The sequence below is a fragment of the Ambystoma mexicanum genome, chromosome 4q, assembly GCF_040938575.1.
Source record: "Ambystoma mexicanum isolate Mex_15411 chromosome 4q, UKY_AmexF1_1, whole genome shotgun sequence".
Taxonomy (NCBI): domain Eukaryota; kingdom Metazoa; phylum Chordata; class Amphibia; order Caudata; family Ambystomatidae; genus Ambystoma; species Ambystoma mexicanum.
The window spans coordinates 329,656,405-329,669,847 of NC_090928.1; positions in this window are offsets into that span (position 1 = coordinate 329,656,405).

The window sequence follows — 13,443 nt, forward strand, 5'->3', positions numbered from 1 at the left end:
GAGGGTATTTATGAGACAATCACAGCCCTGATTGAGACAGGCATCCTTGTACCATCATAGTCCCCATTCAATACTGCAGTGTATCCTGTGCCAAAAGCGAAAGGGGGTAATGGCGTTTCATACAGGATTTAAGGCCTCTTGACCATATTGTAGAAGCAAAATATCCTTTAGTTGCAAATCCAACGACATTCTGGCAGAAGCTGCCTGCTTCACGTTCATTGATTTAAAGAATGTGTTCTTCTCAGTACTACTACACACAGACTCACAAGACTAGAGCAGCTTTCTGTATAGAAACGAGAAGTGGAATGGGTACTGCGGGTAGCATCTATCTTAACAGAGTGATACAGATGCTCTTGAGCAACATACAAATGGAGAGCACAGTTTTACAGTACGTAGACAACATTTTGATTTGCAGTACGACAGAAGACCAGTGTAGGAAGGACTCAGTACACATGCTGACTGTGTTAGCTGACAAAGGATACAAGGTGGACAAAACCAAGTTACAGTAAAGCCAGAAGGAAGTGCTATACATTGGACAGACGGTATCCCAAAATGGCTGACAGATCACCCCAGAGAGAGCAGAGACCATACACAAGACACTTAAGCCCACAACAGTAAGGCAAATGCAACAGTTCTTTGGGTTATGTAACTACTGCAGAGCATGGGTCTTTGACTACAGCACATACACAAGACCATTGTTGGCTGCACTGAAGGAAGCAAGGAAAAGGAACAAGACACTAGCATGGACCACTGAGATGACTGAGGCATTTGAGGAACTGAAGGAAGCAATAAGCACAGCACCAGTGCTAGGGATGCCAGACTACAAAAAGGATTTTTTCTGTTTTCTCACACTGATGGTGTAGTGATGAAGGCAGTACTGACACAAAAAACAAGCATAGTCCACAAGCCAATAGCTTACTACAGTGGGCAACTCGACCCAGTTATGAGAGGACAGTATCAGTGCGTACAAGCTTTGGCAGCTGCTGCATTAGCAATGGAGAAGTCAGGAGCAATTACCATGGGGTGCACCACCACTCATTACGTGGAGCATGCCCTTTTTGCAATACTGCAGAAGCCAAAGAGCACTCTGACTACACAAAGAGCATCTGTATACAAGGTTATACTATCGAATGTAGGCCTGAAGATAGTGAGATGCAGGATTGTCAACCCAGCAACATTTCTAGCAGACGTCGTACAGGTGGGAGACTATGCACACGACTGTACAGCAAATATTTAGATGGTCAGTGACACTCACGAGGTAGAGGAGGATAAACTTGAGGGGGGAGTCGTGCTGTACGTTAATGGGTCTTCAACAATTGACCAGACAGATGCAGGGCCGTCACAAGGGGGGGTCTGAGGTGGCAAACTGCCCCAGGCCTCGTGCACAGGGGGGCCTCACGCGGGTCACGGTGTCATGAGAATAGATTCAAGCCAAGGTGTGAGTGTGCTGCCATTGATTTGCTGGCTTTGGCTGCAGCGCCAGCCTGCAGGCATCAGAGATGCACCATAAAATAAAAGTTGCGCACACTCAACACTTTTCAATTTCTCAAGGTGTGAATCACACCATCAACAGTGGGCAGGCCTGGCCTCACTGCCGCCTGCCCTGGCAGGGATGTGTGATGTGTGAGCTTGCTCAGCCCGGGCTCAGCCAGGCCCAGCAGCCAATCAGTGACAGTTTACTGCCGAGTGTCCCGCCTACTCGAAGCCAGCCCAGGCCGACCATGCACATTGGGTCTGGCAGCTGGATGGGTGGGTCAGGTGCGGTGCAACACCACACTTGAGCACATCACATGCTACCTGGCTGGGAGACTGGCCTGGCAGGGAGTCTGGACCAGGCTGGTAGTAGTTGACTGCAGAGTGGAGGACTGGACGAGAGAGACAGGCGATGAGCTGCGCTGCGGTGCCTGCCCTGCTGCTGCTGACTGCTTGCTTCTCATTGGATTTATTTTGTGCGCCTGCAAAAAGTGCAAAGTAAGGAAAGAAACTAAAGTGCAGCCGCCTGCCGCTAATGTTTTTAAAATGTATATTTCAATTGTGCTGCCTCTGTGAGTCCTGCCAGCTGGCGACGCTGACATCACAACTAGAAGATTATAATATCGGTTCATGGTGAGGTCACACCTTAGTACCCCTATCATACATTATAAGGTTACTGCATGTCACAAAATATGTTCATGTCCAAACAGAGAAAGGAGGCAGAACACCTTCTTTAATAAGGTCACAAAACTCCAAGGTGACTAAATTGCAAACGCATTATAACTCGTGGAAGTGCGTATTTTACTCCGTATAATACATGGTCCCACCACTAAACTGATCAATACTGGGTTTCTTGCTCGCTCTGGCGCAAGGGGTCTTGAAATTATTGAAATCTGCCTGTAATGCAGAGTTTGTGGCGTCGGAAAGCACAGGACACTAAGCAGCTTGTAATCTGCTGCTAACAAATGGTTTGACCAGTGTAATAAATTGCACTTAAAGGCCGGGTTTGCGGCTTTAATAAGTAGTAGTACATAGTATGTATCTATTATTCTGCTCTCCTGTGGGACACTCCAGAGTGCACTAAGCAAACACACTAGCACCATCTCAGCAAATAATGATGGTAGATTCTCACGGAAATGGCTTCAGAAGCAACTCATTCCAACAGCTAATCACACCTTTAAATGCTCCAGTGGCAGCTGCAGTTAACCTGTGTTGGCTCAAGCGGCAAGTATTGTCATGTAACGCCCCACTTGTAGTAAGTCATTACAGGCGAAGAGTGATGTATAGTTGTTTTACGAGTGAGCAGTGATGTCACAACTAGACCGCAATTCAAGAATAGGCCTTGTGCAGATAGACCTGTAGGTGGGGATGGACATTGGGGTGGACATGGGCCTCAGAGGGAGGGGGCATTAGGGCAGGGATAGGACTGTGGGGAGGGAGAGGACTCGGAGCAGGAGGAGACCTTGGATTGGGAATGGACCTTGGGGAGGGGATGGGTCGCCGGTCAGCAATGGGCCTCTGGTGGATATGGGTTTAGGGTTGGAGATGGGGCTTAGCTGGGGTCAATCCAGGTCAGGGAAGGCCCTGGTGCAGTATGGCATCCGAGTGCAGATGGACTTCAAAGTGGGGATGGTACTCGAGGCAATGGTGGGCATCAGAGCAGCAGATGTGTCACAGGGCTGGAATAGGCTTTGCGTCAGGAATGGGCCTCATGGCAGGAATGAACCTCAGGATGACGGTGAGTCATGGGCTAGAGAGGTCTTTGGGGCAGAAATGAGCTTCAGAGTGGGGGTGGACCTGGAAGCTGAGGAGAGTCGTGAGGCAACTAACTGACTCGTGGAGGGTATGGGCCGTGTGGTGGACATGGGCCTCATGGTGGGGATGGGACTTGTGGTGGGAATGGGCCTCGTGGTGGGCATGGGCCTCGTGGTGGGGATGGGCCTCATGGTGGGTATGGGCCTCGTGGTGGGAAAGGGCCTCATAGTGGGGATGGGCCTCATTGTGGGGATGGGCCTTGTGGTGGGAATGGGCCTCATAGTGGGGATGGGCCTCATGGTGGGGATGCGCCTCCAGCAGAAAGAGGAGATGGCCCCTAGCTGCAGTGTGGGGACAAGCCTACCAAGAATACCTGCTAAAGTTAACTGACTGCAGAGAGCAGTGAAATAGTATCTCTCATGTTCAATGAGATAATGTCACAACTACCCACTGAGGTTATAAATAGCTGATTAACAGAACATTCTAAATTGTATATTATGTCCATTATGTTACATGTGGGCCCTCCTTAGAGGTGTGGTTTTTTTTTTTGGCCCAGGTTACTGCCATCAGTAATTACAATTACAGCCAGTGGTAATCTGGGTTGAACTTTTTGAGTGCAAGAATAAATAACCTTAGCAAAGGCGTGCACATGTTTTAACATGCACAATTCAACAGTGCAGCACACACAGTGCAGCCAGTAGAACACCCAGAAGGGGAGGGCTGTATTTGCAGGCGTGCGCGCTGTTATTTAAGCCAGCGATGTGCAGCATATAATGTTTTGTTAAGGCGCTTTAGTTGTCAGCCCCTCAGCCCCTGAGCCCATGATATTTAAGAACGTGGTATTCTCCACGACAAGCGCGGCAATGGCTGGGCACATGTTATGTGTAGATGGGTTAAACATGCATGAAATGCAATGTGCAGTCCTGTGCTATTTATAGATGCAGTCGTCCTCGGGTGTCTACGTTCTCTGTGAATGGAATATTCAGAAGTTGTTTGTGTGTGTGCCTCGCCCAACCCTTCAGAGGGCGTGGGCAGCCGCAGCTCTCTAAGGAGAAGGAGAGGGCGCAGTCTATCCTCAATCAGGTGTTGACTCCTTGGTGGTACCCTTGATCGGGTACCAACCGTTCCTTGGCATCCTCTAACCATCATTAGGTGCTGGGCCCTCAGTGCCACCGTCTGTCCTCCACGAGGTAGGGCTTGACCATCGGTGGCACCCTGTGCACTGGGTCACACAACAAATATAAGCCATAAAAACTTTATTTTATTCAACAAAGCAAATTCTCCTACACATTCATATCTAAATACATTATTCCACACTTCTGACTGTGCAAATTAGCAAACATATTAATTCCATGGAGCAGCTTTTCAATTTCCATCCAGAGTTTAATAATAGCGATAGTTAATGGCATTTGGGTGCCTGCGAGACATTGAGCCGAAAATAGCTCTGTTTTAATAGCATGCGGATTATGTACAAGTTTCCCTAGGAACTTTAAGTGCGTATCTTTCAGACCCTTACAAATGGGTAAAACATGTCAGGCCCAGAGACCCCAGCTACACCTCAATGTTTGCACCCAAGGAGGGCTAAAAAATGTCTAGTGGTTTTGTTGGGGGCCTAGCAGTTGGGGCTGAACTGTGCCTTTTGATGTCGCACTAGGTCTATTTTGCATATGTTTTTTTTAATCTTTGATGGAATGGAAGATTTTCTGGTGCAGTTGCCAGTGGTTATGATTAATTGAACACCGTTTGCATCAGCCTTCAGTGTTGCAGCGACCGTGACAGTGTGTATAATACGATTTCAGTACTTTGGCTAACCTGAACGCTTCACAGGCGCTGCACTCGGGTGACACAACGAGGCGTTTCTTAGGGCCGGTGGAGGGTGAAAGCATATTGTGATTTGATATGATAGGTTATTTATAACGCGCTTAATGTCCAGAGGTTTCTCAGCGAGGACACAGGGATCGAACCAGTGTTGCAACGTGTCATCTTGCTTCCAAGGTGAGCACGTTTCCCCTGAGCTATCCTCCCGAGCAAGGGATTTAACTGGCAGCTGCAGCGGTACACTCCTCCATCTGCCATCTCTTTGGTCTTGCGCTACTAACCACTAACCACTCCGATGTACACACTAGCTAGACTAAACAACCAGCAGGGACCACATCCCCGACAAACTCCTGCCTGCCTACCTGTGTGTACCTCCCCGGCTCTGATCAAACCCGACGCGAAGGAACTCGTGTAGCAGCTCCCCAGCTGTGGGCATAGTCTGGCGGGCATCTCTGCATGGAACCGACTCATATGTAGCTCCCCAGTTGTGGGCAGAGACGTGTGGGCATCTGGGAATAGTCGTATGTAGCTCCTTAGCTGTTGCGGACCCTTCAGGGAAGAAATTCGTGTGTAGCTCCTGAGCTTTGGTCAGCTTTCGAGAATGGTGTGCAACTCCCCAGGTCAGAGGCTGTGTGCATTCCCCCTCCCCCCCAGGGCAGAGGCTCGTGGGCAGTGGTGCAAGGGGGTGCGTGTACTCCATCAGAAGAAAGACAGGGCAGGTGCAGGGGGGCCCTCACTACCTCTGAAAGGCTTGTACCGTAGGGCTGATGTGTGTGTCACAGACTCGGAGCTGAGAACTGCAGATGGCTGGTGCAGAGGGCAAGGGACCTGCGCTGCAGAGGGCCTTACACAAAGAACAGGGGGCTTGAGGCAGGTGAGACAAGCATTTTGGGTCATGTGCCCAAACAAGGCAGCTGAGGAAACGGTAGTTCGTATAGCCTGTGCTGAAATTAAACAAGCTCCTGCACAGGTAGCTGACGCCCATCAAAACAGTGGCACACTGCAGACCTGTCCAGGGAGGCCCATGGAAGATGCAAGCATGATAGGGGGTGTGTGGGTGCAAGGAAACTGAATGCGAAGCAGGAGGATAGATAAAGGGTTAAGTTGGTGTGGTGAGGAGTGTAGGCAGTTAAAGCCAGAATGGTAGAGGAGAAACAAGAGCAGACGGGTGGAAAGCAGAAGACGGGAATGGAAGAAGTGGAAATGAGAGGGGCAACAGCAGAGGAGCAGTAGATACATCATGTACCTTCTGCTATGTTGAAGTACGTTTTTAAAAAAGGTCCTTATTTTTGGCAATTATTAAGGTACTATTAAATATTTTTAATGTGTTCAAATATCTGATAGCGTTGGCATTTCTTTTGGCTTTGTGAGACGCACACACGCCATAGTACTTGATTTTTTATTTTTTTATTTTGGTTTTATTGAGTTTTTTCAAACAGAGTTAATAAGAAACAGGTACGAATCGGAGCATAATAGAACACTTTACATCATATTTGTCCCTTCATCCCCCAACTAATCCGTAACCTTAATCAATAACTTGCATTCTTTCCATTTTCTCCCCCCACTCGCTTCCCTCCCCCCTACCCCAAGAACAGAGTCTTTTCCTCTTAATTCCTTATATGTTTAGAGTATCAATGTACGTTGGATGTGGTACACACCATTTGCATTGTCATAGTCCAGAGTCCAGGTTGATCGATTGCGGGACCGTTAATTCTCTGTCCCTAGATTACCCAGTCACATACAATAAGCAGGGGATGCATTACCATAAGTATTGTTAGCTTGACCATCATTCCGACTGTACAGCATCCTGTGAGGAATTAGGCTCATATTCATTTGCAAAATCGTTCCACATCAGCTCGTTTTGGGCTGCTCTCCCATAGAGGGCAGTAGTGATTCTCTCCATTGTGTAGATATTGGTCGCCACGCAATCCATTCTCTCTTGCTCGGCGCCTGGTGTGCTTTCCATCTAATTACCAAACAGGCCCTCGCTGCAAGAAGGAGAGGGACCACAATACCATTTATCTCGTTCACGTCTCCCTCGCTTTTTTCGAGGCTGAATAGTATTAAGAGGGGTGTAGCCTCACGCAGGGGAGTTGCTAGGTCTGGAAAAGACCCGGGGCTAAGCTGATGTTGGAACTGTTGGGACTGGGGGCTAGCTAGTCTTTTGGCTGTAGCTCCTGAGATTCTATCCGGGGCTACAACCAAAGGATCAGGGGCTATAGCCCCCTGAGCCCCCCCCTAGCAACGCCCCTGGCCTCACGGGATATTCCGTCCAACTGTTTGATCCAACCAAGGACCTCATCCCAATATATCCGAATCCGGGGACATCACCACCACATGTGCCAGTAGTTGGCCATCTCCCCACACTGACGCCAGCATAATGGGCTTGTTGCTTGAAACATTTGAGACAATCTATAGGGGTCGTACTGACACCTGTGGAGTAGTTTGATGGCATGTAGCTTTTATTATGCCGCAATAGATACTTGTGAGGCACCTGTGCATATCTTTGCCCATACCTCTGCATACAATTCTATGCCGAGATCCCGCTCCCACCTGTGTTTTAAGTTAATAATTGGCCCCTTTTTAGCATTTAAGAGTGCATTATACATGATGGAAATTATTCATTTAGTCACAGAGATTGTGTCTAATATCTTTTCGAAAGGAGTGAGGTGCCTCTGAATTTCGTCACGCCATTCTTTCCTTGTGAGAGTGCCCTTAAGTTGTAAGAAAGGGAAGACCGATAGCGGGTGAATTCCCAACGCCTCCTCAAGCTCCATAATTATGAGAAAGACACCACCTTTCCACAACTGTCCCACCCTTTCAAAGCCTGTCTCATACCACGATTGAAATCTCGCATGATCTGGGATTTCTTTTCGTATACCCGGAGTCCATATGTGGCTCAACGGGGAAGGCCATGTGGTGACCTCCTTCATATCCGCCCCTTCCCTCCAGATCTCCCATATTGCACCCAGTATAGGCTGTGTTCAAAGTCTACAGAATCATTTATTTCTTGGGATCCATAGCCATTTCGCTAGCTTGGCGGGGGTTAAGTTGTGATTGTCTAGTTGCACACATTGTAGATCCTCCCTCCCTCTCAGGTGGGGGATCAATACCCTCAGTTGTAATGCACAGTAATATAGCTTCAGGGAGACCCACTCCTCCTTTCTCTTGGGATAAAATAAGAACCTCATATGGTATCCTCAGTCTTTTCCCCAGCCATAGGAATTTCAAAATGGCTCTCTTCACTTCTCTCAAAAGTGTCTCTGGGATTTTTAGGGGGAGCATTTGAAACGGGTATAGAAATCTTGGTAGGCAAACCATTTTAACAGCGTTAAGTCTCTCCAACCAGGAGATTGTGAGCTTTTGCCATTTTGCCAAATCCGTATGGAAACAGGTTAGCAGATGGGTGAAGTTCGCCTCATATATATTCTCTAATTTCTTTGTCAAGTTGATCCCTAAATAGCGCAAGGTGTTGCCCTTCAGTACTAGTCCTAGCAATGAGAGTGCAGAGGTGTGTTCTGGAGTAGGTTCATATAGAGGAAACAGTATAGATTTGGATCTATTAATTTTGAAGCCTGAGAGCAAGCCATATTTTTCTATCAGGCCTAAGGCTCTGGGTATTGAAGTCATGGGGTTTTGAACATGGAGTAGGATATCATCAGCATAGAGGGCTACCCTATATTCCTTTCCGCCTACTTGCATACCTTCTATCTGGTGGTCTGCTCTAAGCGTTTGGGCTAGAGGCTCCACCGATAGTGCGAACAAAATCGGTGAGAGTGGGCAAACAGGCCTCGTGCCCCTTCCCAGTGAAACATCTAGAATATTCTGAGTTAACCATGACAGAAGCCTTGGGAGAAGTATAAACAGCCTTGATCCCTGTTCTGAGCACAGGGCCCAGTCCGACCTTGGCGAGTACCGCTTCACGGAAGATCCATTCCACTCTGTCGAATGCTTTGTCAGCGTCGATTGACACAAGGGTGGGGTTAGATGTCATTGTTTTCGACTCATGGATTAAGTGGAGCGTTTTGCGCATTGTGTCTGCACCTTGCCTTCCAAAGATGAACCCGACCTGGTCAGGGTGAATTAGTAGGGGCATATGGGTCTCAAGCCTGGCAGCTAATATACGAGTATACATTTTTGCATCAATGTTAAGAAGGGAGATGGGGCTGTATGATCCACATTGCTTGGGGTCTTTGCCTTCTTTGGGGATCACAGAGATTAGCGCCTGCGAGAAAGATCCGGGGGCCACCACTGTTTACAGAATTTCATTGAACAGCTCAACCATAAATGGTAGAAGGGATGAGATAAAGGTCTTATAGAATCCCGCCATGTATCCATCATTTCCCGGGGCCTTTCACTGTGGGAGTCGTTTAATCGCTCTTTCTACCTCATCCACCGGGATGGGTAATTCCATCTCTTCAACTGTGTCGTGGGGGAGTTTTGGCACGTCAACATCCTTCATATAATGGTCTATCTCTGTCCCATCCCGCCCCTTTCTGATGTGTATAGCTGTTCATAGAATTTCGCAAAGGCTTCAGGGATCCCCTCTGGGCCCGCTGTATGGGCATCACCCCCTTCTTCAATGGTAGCCACCTACCTCTCTGCTCGCTGTCCCTGCATCCTCGCTGCTGGCAGTGCATCTGCCTTTTCACCCTTTTCATAATGTTTCTGTTTGAGAAATTGGAGTTTACATAGCACCAGTCCTTCCTCCAAACATCAGAGCTCCTCTCTTCTCTGCACTGCTTTGGCTACTCTTTCCGCCCTTCCCTGATTGGAGTTCCGTGCCGCTGCATCTAACTGGGTAATTTCCTTCCTCAGTCTTTTCTCTATTATACTCGTCTCTCTTTTTTTCTCGGCCCCTTCCTTAATCAATATACCTCTCCACCTTGCCTTCCCCGGCTCCCACACCACTGTCCTGGTTACCTCTCCCGTGTCATTTGTCTGAAAGTATGCCTCAATCTCACGTGTCATCTCAGTGCGAATAATTGGGTCCTTTCACAGAGATTCATTGCAGCGCCACTTCGAATTCTTGTGTGGTAGGGCACTGAGTGTCATATCAACTGTGACTAGGTCATGATCCGACCATGAAATCGGGACAATTTCAGAGGTGTGTACGACCTTGCTTATGTCTTTAGAGAGATACGAATAGTCTGTCCTAGTGAATGTTGAATGTGGGGCTGAGTAAAATGTGAACAATGATTCGTTGGGGTGGGAGCTTTGCCAGGTGTCCTGTAAACCATAATCTTGCATCATTTCAACCACATCTGTGCAGCCACCATCCGATGGCGTGCTCGCCTCTGGGTTGACAGTCTGTCTGTCTATGATAGGATCTACCCACAGGTTAAAGTCCCCCCCTAGAATGACATGCCCAGCGGCCTCCAGCATTATCTTCGGGACCATGCATTTTAGGAAGCGAGGTTGATTTGCGTTTGGAGAGTAGAGCGTTGCGAAACTGAAAGTAACATTGCATATCTTGCTAACCAGCACTAGTGCCCTCCCTTCAATGTAAGCCTATACCTTGGTGATCTCAAAATTGAGCCCCTTCCTCACAAGTATGCTTACACCTGCCTTCCTCAAAGGACCAGAGCTACAATACTCAGTACCCACCTTAGAGTATAAAACATTACTTTCTTCCCCCCATATATATTAGGTCTCTTGAAGGAAAAGCACATATAAGTGCGCTCTCTTAAATTCTCTACATACTAGGGATCGTTTATTAAGTGAGTTCAAACCTTTCACATTAAGTGTGCCCGCCTTGAGTAATCCCGTTTTCGTATCAGGAGGTTGCATCGCCATGTCCATTCCTCCATTTGCTCTGTTCATGTGGTGGCCACTTACAACCGTCGCCTAATGAACTCTTTGCTTGCTTAAACATGTTTCGGAATACCTTGACTCTGTCCAAACCCTTTTCCAGAACCCCTCTCCCTCCCAGCCCCCTGTGGCGTCCGACCCAGCTAGGTTATGTTCACCAAGACAGATTCGAACCACCAGTAAGGATTGTGCTGCCCACGGTCCCCTCTTTGAATATTGCATCATACAATGAGCCTTCTTGTTCCCCCCCGTCCCTGCAATTAACTGAAATTTTGCATTGGTTCAAAGTTATTCTTCCTCCCGCCCAAACATCTAGCCAGGGGCATCATGGTTGAGACTAGTTATAGCCGCTTTCCTTTACCTTCAGTATGTCCCCTGTGGTGTGCAGTAGGCCCTACAGGGAACTCCAGTTGGTTCTTGTAGAGTTATCAGTGCCATTTTGGGTCTATTATTTCTCCTAAGGGCGTCCCTTCTCACGACACCAATTACCTTTCAAACTTCGGTACCCACTGTTCAGTACTGTCCGGCGTCTATCTGCATCAGAGTTCTGCTCCGGGTGAGGGGTTCATCCTCCTATATTTCCTTGATCCGGGAATTTTTTTTCGTCTTGGTCCACGAATGCGCCATTGCCGATCCTCTTCGCAAACCCTCTCCCAGGTTCTGTTTGTTGGGCGGATTGCCCCACATGTCCTCTATGCAAGTCTTTATGTCCTTCTCAGTTTTTAATCGCACAGTGTTGCCTTTCCATTCAAACGTGAAGGAAAACGGGTATCCGCAGCGGTACCGGGCACCCTTTTCTTTGAGCCATCTGGTCAGGGGCATGCACATTCTTCGCATGGCTAGGGTGAGTGAAGATAGATCCTGAAAGATCATAACTCTTGTTGTGTGGAGAAGGAGTTGAGGAGTGTTCTTGGCCTTGTCAAGGATTCTTGCTCTATCGGCATAATTATGGAACCGCACTAGAATTGTCTTCGGGCCATTCAGTGCTCCTCCCGCTCTATGTATGCAGTACATTTTTGGTTCATCCACCGTGTCCTCATCAAACAGGATTTTTAGAAACGCGTGTAAAGTTCTTTTCAGTTCCTGTTCAATCTCTCCTTCTCGGCTCGGTAAGCCAAAAATCTGCAGGTTGTTTGGCCTTTCACGGTTTTCCATATTGCCCATCTTAAGGCAGAATTCTTCCTCTCTAGCCTTTATGTCTGCGAGCCTTTGGTCCATTTGAGATTCCAGAGTGTCGAGAGAGGTTTGATTGTGTCCCACTCTGTCAAGTCTTTCTTCAAGTTTATCAATTCTATTTGTTATCTTATCAATGTTTTCCCCTTTATCAGCCCTCATGCTTTTCATCTCACTGAGAGTGCTGCCACATCAGCTTTGGTTATGGCCGCTTCTGCCTCTGACTCCGCCATCGATAATTTGAAGTGAGAGGCTGTGTCTGGTTGATGCGGGGTGTAGAAATATTTAGCCAACTTTTGGCGAGTGTCCATATGTCGATCGTGTTGAGTTCGATGGGCGTTATGTCGTCCGCCCCTCTTGTAGGCTCTAACACCAGCCTGGGTTCTTTGGCTCACTTCCCGGTCCTGCAGTTTTTGATGTCGTTAGGTTCCGGTTAATGCTCTAGCCGGTGGTGGCACCCTGGTATTATCTCTCTTCAAGAGTGGGGTTCTGAGGAGGGCACACGAGTCACTTCGTGAGGGCCCAACCCCTCAAAACATTAAACTTGGTGCTGGGCTAGATCAATCGGTGGTGTTCTGATTGAGGGGGATTTGTTGTGGGCACAAGGAAAGGGTTGACCAGGTCCCTAGGGGTTTCAGTTCAGGTCCTTAGGGCGAAGAAGTGGACATTCCTCGATTCTGGGCTTCACCGGTGGACAGCTCGGAGCACTAGGAGCTGTTCACTGAGAGTCCAGAATCTTGAATCTTGATGGTCTCAGAGGAGGGCACACGCCCCGACTTTGGGGGCCCAACCCTCTGGCTAGTACTCGTAGTGATGTCCATTAGGGGCTCAACGTGGTACCCTTTAGAAGTGTGATATTCAGGGGGTTTCGCGGAGTACACAGGCACTGCTTAGTCCTTTTATCGCCACAGGGCGTCGTTCCCCCTCACATGAGGGGCCTAACTTCTTTGAATGCTAGGCACTGTGAGCCTCTTTCTAAGTAATCCAGGTTTGTGAGCTCATGTGGTTCTGCCATTGTTATGAGAATGGTCACCCGCACGGTTCTCTAAGGTGGTGGAGAGGCCTCACTGTGTGCCTTACTCCGCACTGTCCCCACCGTACACTATGGGAATTGCCTTATTGTCTTAATTGCCTTTCGATGTGAAATGTGCTGCCGCAGTTCAGTGACCGCGTCGTCTCCAATATCCGGAGGGCTCAAAGTCTGATGGCTTCAGAGTGATTCCAGGAGTGCAACCTTATATGTGACCTCTATACAGTGGTATTTGGGTCTTCGAGCTTTCCTTTGGGCCATGTGATGCCTTATTACTAGTACATGCCAGCAGTGCGCCGCTCTAAGTACCAGGGCCCTCTATCTACCTGTAGTCCGGTTGTGGAGGCGTGGTATGCCTAGTTAGGTTTGGGCACCTGCAGGGC